Below are 8,179 nucleotides of genomic sequence, written 5' to 3' on the forward strand. Positions count from 1 at the left end.
AAAAAAAAAAAAAGTTTGCCAGCTTCTGTATTATAAGCAATATAACCAAGGCTACATTTATATTTTAGTTCAGAAAACTTCAAGCTTGTGTCTGGAACAATTTTTCCCAAATTCAAATTACCCCTGTAGAGGAGGGAATTTATCATCCAACATAATTTTTTTTTTTTTTTTTTTTTTTTTCAGCCTTGATTTACAGGCATTTCCTCACATCAAGAGTACAATAAAGGCTGGGCGCAGTGGTGCACACTTGTAATCTCAGCACTTTGGGAGACCAAGGTGGGAGGATTTCTTGAGCCCAGGAGTTCAAGATCAGCCTGGACAACATAACAAAACCCCATCTCTACAAAAAAAAAAAAAACACCAAAAAAAGTTACCCAGGTGTGGAGGTGCACGCAGTCCCAGTTCCCTGGGAGGCTGAGGTAGGAGGCTCATCTGAGCCTGGTGATTGAGGCTGCAGTGAGCCATGATTTGCACCACTGCACTCCAGCCTGGGTAACAGAGCGAGACCCTGACTTTAATAAATGAATAAACAGGCCAGGTGTGGTGGGTCACGCCTGTAATCCTAGCACTTTGGGAGGCCAAGGTAGGGGGATCACTTGACATCAGGAGTTCAAGACCAGCCTAGTCAACATGGCAAAACCACGTCTCTACTAAAAATACAAAAATCAGCTAGGTGTGGTGGTGTGTGCCTGTAGTCCCAGCTACTCAGGAGGCTGAGGTAGGAGAATCACTTAAACCCGGGAGGCAGAGGTTGCAGAGAGCCTAGATCACGCTACTGCACTCCAGCCTGGGAGACAGAGCAAGGTTCCATCTCAAAAATAAATAAAGAAATAATAAATAAATAAATAAATAAAATGTAAAAGAATAAAGAAGCATATTTGCAATAAATACCACCTAATTCCTTTAAAAAAAAAAAGTGCTTGCTATGCACTAAGCATTTATATACATTATGTCATTTAATCCTCATAAAACTTCTCTGACATAGATACTAACCATATCAACAATTTATAGATGAAATCAAGGCTCATGGAAGTAAAAGTGCTTTATTCTAAGAGCCACTGTGTCTCTGAACTCCATCCTGAGTCCACAGTCTCAACCTCTATTTCATATAATACCAAAATGAGATGATCAGGATAAGTAACTTTTCCACAAATAATTGTTTTTTGTTTTTTTTTTTGTTTTTTTTTTGAGATAGAGGCCCACTCTGTCACATAGGCTGGAGTGCAGTGGCACCATCATAGCTCACTGCAGCCTCAATATCCCAGACTCAAGCAATCCTCCCACCTCAGCCTCCCAAGTAGCTGGGACCACAGGCATGTGACACCACACCCAGCTTTTTTTTTTTTTTTTTTTTTTTAACTTTGTGTAGAGATGAGGTCTCCCTATGTTATCCGGCTGGTCGCAAACTCCTGGACTGCAGTGATCCTTTTACCTTGGCCTCTCAAAGTGCTGGGATTACTGGTGTAAGCCACTGCTTACCCAGGCTCCACATGTTACTCATTCAGTAACATGACTATTTGTTTTTAATCAATCCTCCCACCTCAGCCTCCCAAGTAGCTGGGTCCACAGGTGTGTGACACTACACCCAAATAATTTTTTTTTTTAACTTTGTGTAGAGACGAGGTCTCCCTATGTTATTTAACTTTGTATAGAGAGGAGGTCTCCCTATGTTATCCAGGCTGGTTTCGAACTCCTGGACTCAAGCGATCCTTTCACCTTGGCCTCTCAAAGTGCTGGGATTACTGGTGTGAGTCACCGCTCACCCGGCCTCCACATGTTACTCATTCAGTAACATGACTATTTGTTTTTAATCAAGAGTGATAGAAATTTCTTGACCTGCTAAATACAATATATGGAATATGTTTTAAGTTCTCTTTGGTGATTTAACATCATTATTAATATCAATTAGTATACTCATCTCTAATTAAAACCATAAATGGAATTTTAGCTGCTCACTAATTCATCCTAATGATGACATTGTTCAAGTTGACATTTGTCAGGATGCAAAGAGCTGACTGCTTCTCATCCCCTCTTCTGTGTACCCATACCGTGACCACAAGCAGGTGGCTGAGCTTCCACTTCCTCTGCTGTTACACAAGGATCTACGGCTCCACCTGCATCACAGGGCTTGCTAGAAGTCTCAAATAATTCACACAAAGCATGACCAATAAACTGTAAACTGCAGCAGGGTTATAGGCCTTATTATCTCTCCTCAGTGAAATGCTTGGATTATAAACTCTTCCTTTCAAACACTATTCTAAAGAGGAATAAAATTCCCATAAGGCTAACGGTCTCCATAATTCAATAGTCTATCTGGCTGGTCAATCAGAAATATGTTAGTTTCCAATAACAAACATCGGTAATAGTGCCATTGTTCTAATGGTTTCTGCAAGGCCATATTACTAAAGCTATGCAAAGCTTGTGTTTCTTTGAGTGGTTTTGAATAAGCAACATCTTATCCACTGGACATCCACATGAAATGAAGCAACAGATTCCTGATGTGGCAGATTAATTAACTAAGACAGAAATTAATTTGGATTTTTTTCCAATTCTTTAAAAATTATACTTACAATTATATATTTATATAAGTATAAAGTTATCCATAAATATACATTTATATAAGTATATATAAAAATATATGACACATAAATTAATCTGTATTATATCCCTAACTCAAAAGATCAGATTGTTTTGTTTATTGCAGAGACAGGGTCTCACTGTGTTGCCTAGGCTGGTCTCAAACTCCTGTCTTCAAACAATCCTCCCAAAGTGCTAGGATTACAGCCGTGAGCCACTGTGCCTGGCCCAAATTTTTATTCTATAGCAATATCCCACAAAGTAACTGAAGACAAACAATCATCCTGGTAATAGCTTCACAGGTAATTCAAAAACATAAAAGTTTCCTTTGGCTGGGTATGGTGGCTCACACCTACAATCCCAACATTTTGGGAAGCCCAGGTGGGCAGACTGCTTGAGTCCAGGAGTTCAGGACCAGCCTAGCAAACATAGAGAAAACCTGTCTCTAAAAAAATAAATAAATAAAAAATTGCCGGGCACATTGGCTCACACCTGTAATCCCAGCACTTTGGGAGGTCGAGGCAGGCAGATCACAAGGTCAGGAGTTTGAGACCAGCCTGGCCAATATGGTGAAACCCTATCTCTATTAAAAGTACAAAAAAATTAGCTGGGTGTGGTAGTGCATTCCTGTAATCCCAGCTACTCAGGAGGCTGAGGCAGAAAAATTGCTTGAACTTGGGAGAGAGAGGTTGCAGTGAGCTGAGATCGCACCACTGCACTCCAGCCTGGGAGACAGAGCGAGACTCCGTCTCAAAAAAAAAAAAAAAAAATTTTTTTTTTTAATTAGCGAGTCACGGTGGCACATGCCTGTAGTCTCAGCTACTTGGGCAGCTTAGCCTAGAGGACTGCTTGAGACCAGGAAGCCAAGGCTGCAGTGGGCCATGATTACACCACTATACTCCAGCCTGGGCACCAGAGTGAGACCCTAGCTTTAAAAAAAAAAAAAAAAAAAAAAAATTAAAGATATAGAAATATTAAATAAGAAAAATACAGATAATCAAATGTCGATATTCAATAGGAATGTAACCATATAAATATATATGCATATAAACAACCATTAAAAGATAAAGGACAAAATAAAATAAAATAGTTGTGGTAGTTGATGTAACATAGAATTCTTTTTTTTTTTAACATAGAATTCTTAGTCGAAGTCTTTTAGCATTATTGCTACCTCATCTTCTAAATGAAAAATATGTAACCCACACACATTTTTTAAAACCACTTCAGCCAGGCATGGTGGCTCATACCTGTAATCCCAGCACTTTGGGAGGCCGAGGCGAGTGGATAATTTGAGGTCACGAGTTCAAGACCACCCTGGCCAACATGATAAAACCCTGTCTCTACTAAAAATACAAACATTAGCCAGGCGGTGGCAGCGCACACCTGTAATCGCAGCAGCACACACCTGTAATCGCAGCTACTCAAGAGGCTGAGGCAGGAGAATCACCTGAGCTTGGGAGACGGAGGTTGAGGTGAGCTGAGATCATGCTACTGCACTCCAGTCTGGGCAACAGAATGAGACCCTGTCTCGAAAAAATTAAATAAATAAATAAATAAAACCACTTAACGTCAACCTTTGTCACATCCCTTCCATCAAGTGAAATAATAAATAAAATAAAATTTAGAAAGCTCTCATCCATAAAATAAAACGTAACCAGAGAAGAAAATGTTTTCTTAAGAATGTGACTTGTGGTTAATAAAAAGAATAAACCTAAGCTTAGAGATTTAATTTCTATGCCACTGTGATGTCCTTTGCTGGTTGGTGCTATAAACCTAAGTATCCCCACTATAACCCTGGCTCATTTGTTGAATTCTCTTGTGTTGCTTTTTCAGACTAATTGAAGAATTTAATCTTGTGGTATTTGTAAAATATGCTATCTGTGGATACCAAAGGGAAAACACAAAAATACTTTTGTCCTCTGTTGCTTATTTATCTGAACAGATTTATTTTTCCTTCTTTGTCTCAGGCTGGAGCAAGTGAACTTTTGGAAGCCCCTTTGTTCCTTACGAAAGTTACATATTACCGCTCTCCCTTCTCTATCTGTGCACAATTAACGGTCAGCCAGATCGGCTTTCCCACCTTCCCAGCTTCCTTTATAGGCTACACCGGCCACCTGGGCCTTTATTGGAAGAAATGAACAGCTGCCCACTATTTATGGTAACAGTCAGAATTCAGGGGATGGAGACTCTCTGTGGGCTCCGACTGCTTCTCCCAAGAATTCATGGCCTGGATCTGTGCCTGACTCCTTCGTCTACCCACAGTTCAGGTTCACTGGGGCTGACTCTAGTGAAGAATGCACAGAGGTTAATTTTCAGAGGGTTGAGTCTTCTTTTCCTGCCTTGCTAAGGGAGTCATCTTCTACAACAAAAAAAAAGGTTTTTAAATCAATCTTCTGATAAAACTTGCACAAAAGGAGACTTTTCAATGTCTTTTGTTATTGAGATAAATTAGCCCAACTCAAGGTTGGGGTGATCATGGTATGGTTCTTCAGTTTCTCCCATTAGTCTTCTTGGCTCATGAGGCAGTTTGTGCTCCTTTAAACTCCTTAGCACATACCACCACACCCAACTGACCTTTTTTTGGTAAAGACAGGGTCTTGCTATGTTGCCCAGTCTGGTCTTGGCCTCAAGCAAGCCTCCCACCTCAGCCTCCCAAAGCACTGGGATCAAGGCATGAGCTACCACACTGTCCAAACTGTATCATTTAATGGCTTCAGTCAGATATTTAAGAGTTATGCCTAGATTTTTTTCTTTTTTGATCACTGCTTTTAAAAGAGGCTTCAAGCCAAGCACAGTGGCTCATGCCTGTAATTCCAACGCTTTGGGAGGCCGAGGCAGATGGATCACCTGAGGTCAGGAGAGTTCGAGAAAAGACTGGCCAACATGATGAAACCTCATCCCTACTAAAAATACAAAATTTAACCGGGACTGATGGCAGACGCCTGTAATCCCAGCTACTCAGGAGGCTGAGGCAGGAGAATTGCTTCAACCTGGGAGGTGAAAGCTGCAGTGAGTTGAGATCGCACCACTGCACTCTAGCCTGGGTAACAGAGTGAGACTCTGTCTCAAAAAAAAAAATAAATAAAAATACAGAAAAAAAATAAAAGGGGGCTTCAGCAGCAGAAACAAAATGACCAGAATCCAGGGAGAATGACTGTCAACAAATGATTGTCTTGATTCTTGTGTGGCCCTAAATATGAAACATTAACCAACTTCTCTAGACAATCAAGCAATCCTCCCCAGCTCCCCGTAAAGGTGTTCACTGCCTCCACAGGCAAGCCTCTTACCAGGGCTACCGGCTTTATCGGGTTGTGTGGGTGTACCAAGTACAGGCCAAGGAGATCTAGACACGCCAGCCTCACAGGGTGGAGATCACGATCATGTTGCCACAGGTGCCATTTATTATTCACCCACCCACTCACCATCCAAAGAACACCATGCTAGGCTGGGTGTGATGGCTCAAGCCTGTAATCCTAGCACTTTGGGAGGCCAAGGCAGGTGGATCACTTGAGGCCAGGAGTTTGACACCAGCCTGGGTAACACAGTAAGACCTCATCTCTACCAAAAAAAAAAAAAAAAAAGAATTAACAAGGTGCGGTGGCACACACCAGTAGTCCCAGCTACTCAAGGGAGGACAAGGTGGGAGGATCACTTGAGCCCAGGAGGTCAAGGCTGCAATGTGCTGTGATGATGCCATTGCACTCCAGCCTGGGTAACAGAATGAGACCCTGTCTCAAAAAAAAGTTTCAATTTAAAAAAAAAAAAGTGTAACTAATGCAAATGACCTTGACTATAAAATACAGACCACCACACCTTATAGACAGTCATAAAGTAGAACTGTCAGGGAAACACAGGGAAAAAGACACAGACACAGAGAATAAGAAAGCAAAGAACACACACATAGGGAACACATATACTCATGAAAGATAACGCCCCTTTGATCCCCAACTCCGCTGTTGAATACCAAGCTCCAAGACCGGGCGCGGTGGCTTAAGCCTGTAATCCCAGCACTTTGGGAGGCCGAGGCGGGTGGATCAGGAGAGCGAGGCCATCCTGGCTAACAGGGTGAAATCCTGTCTCTACTAAAAATACAAAAAATTAGCCAGGCATGGTGGCGGGCGCCTGTAGTACCAGCTACTCAGGAGGCTGAGGCAGGAGAATGGCGTGAACCCAGAAGGCGGAGCTTGCAGTGAGCTGAGATCGCACCACTGCACTCCAGCCTGGGGGACAGAACAAGACTCCGTCTCAAAAAATAATAATAATAATAATAATATATATACACACACACACACACACACACACACACACAAACAGCAAGCTCCACTTGCTAACTTTATCAACATTCCTATGAGAAGCCCAGAAAATCAGAACGGTGTCACTTTACAACAGTGTAGATCTTCAGAAGCATTCCATAATTCTATTTCAATCACAATATTAAAATGTGGAGATGGTTCTCATTTCCACTCCAGTGGTTTTCTTAATCTCTACTACGGCAAAATATGAGAATGTGAGTAACCAAATTAACCACCTCTCAGCAAGAAAAATGGAACTGCTCAGAAATCTCCTGTTTGTACAAATCGTTCCCAAAAATCCTCCTGCTAAACTTTTGACCTATCCCTTCTAAACTTGGAAGTGAGTGGTAACAAACTTAGAAAGTAAAGTTTCAGCTATTAATCACAGTTCCTATTTTGACCAAAGTTCTAGGTTATAGGCCTCTAATTTTTTTTCTCCAAGTTCAATGGGCCTGCTATTTTTTTTAAATGCAGTCATGGTGCATCTTTTTTTCTCTCCCTGAAGGCTTCCCATAATCTATTTATAGGGCTGGAAGTTTTCCAAACCCAAACATAATTTATTAACGAAAGTGGCTGTGCCATTTTTGATGACTGACAATTTTGGTCTTGTTTTTCTCTTATCCCAAGGGAAAATCAATTGCCCAGCAAATTAATGTATCCCTCATCCCTTCATCCTTAGAGACCAACAATCAAAACTGATTTAGTCTCAATTGGTCTATTTCTGGCTCTGAGTGGATGTTAATCCTCAATAACAGGTCTGTTGGACTAAGTAACAGTCTGGGTATCCAGGGACAGTGGTTTCTGATGTCTTATTTGTTCCCTGACTCACTGGGAGGCTTTGAACAACTCACTGTATTCTCTCAGTTTATTTGATAAGATTAGCAATGCAGTTAAAAGGAACATATTTGAGGGTGAGGTGCAGTGGTTCATGCCTGTAATCTCAGCACTTTCGGAGGCCGAAGTGGGCGGATCACGAGGTCAGGAGATTGAGACCATCGTGGCTAACATGGTGAAACCCCGTCTCTACTAAAAATATAAAAAATTAGCCGGGCATGGTGGTAAGAGCCTGTAGCCCCAGCTACTCGGGAGGCTGAGGCAGGAGAATGGCGTGAACCCGGGAGGCAGAGCTTGCAGTGAGCCAAGATTGCGCCACTCCCCCCCCGGCTGGGCGAAAAGATAAAACCCCGGCTCAAAAAAAAAAAAAAAAATAATACTAATAATAAAGTCTTCAATAAAATTCAACATTCCTTGGCTGGGCGCAGTGGCTCACACCTGTAATCCCAGCAATTTGGGAGTCTGGGGCAGGTGGA

General features: G+C 41.7%; 1 protein-coding gene across 1 annotated transcript in view; it reads right to left on the minus strand.

Moving 5' to 3' along the window:
* SYNE2 (spectrin repeat containing nuclear envelope protein 2) overlaps nucleotides 1-8,179 on the minus strand; it is a 374,975-nt gene that overhangs the window by 353,496 nt on the left and 13,300 nt on the right.

Source organism: Rhinopithecus bieti, unplaced genomic scaffold (genome assembly GCF_001698545.2).
Source record: "Rhinopithecus bieti isolate Rb0 unplaced genomic scaffold, ASM169854v2 scaffold_20892, whole genome shotgun sequence".
Classification (NCBI taxonomy): Eukaryota; Metazoa; Chordata; class Mammalia; order Primates; family Cercopithecidae; genus Rhinopithecus; species Rhinopithecus bieti.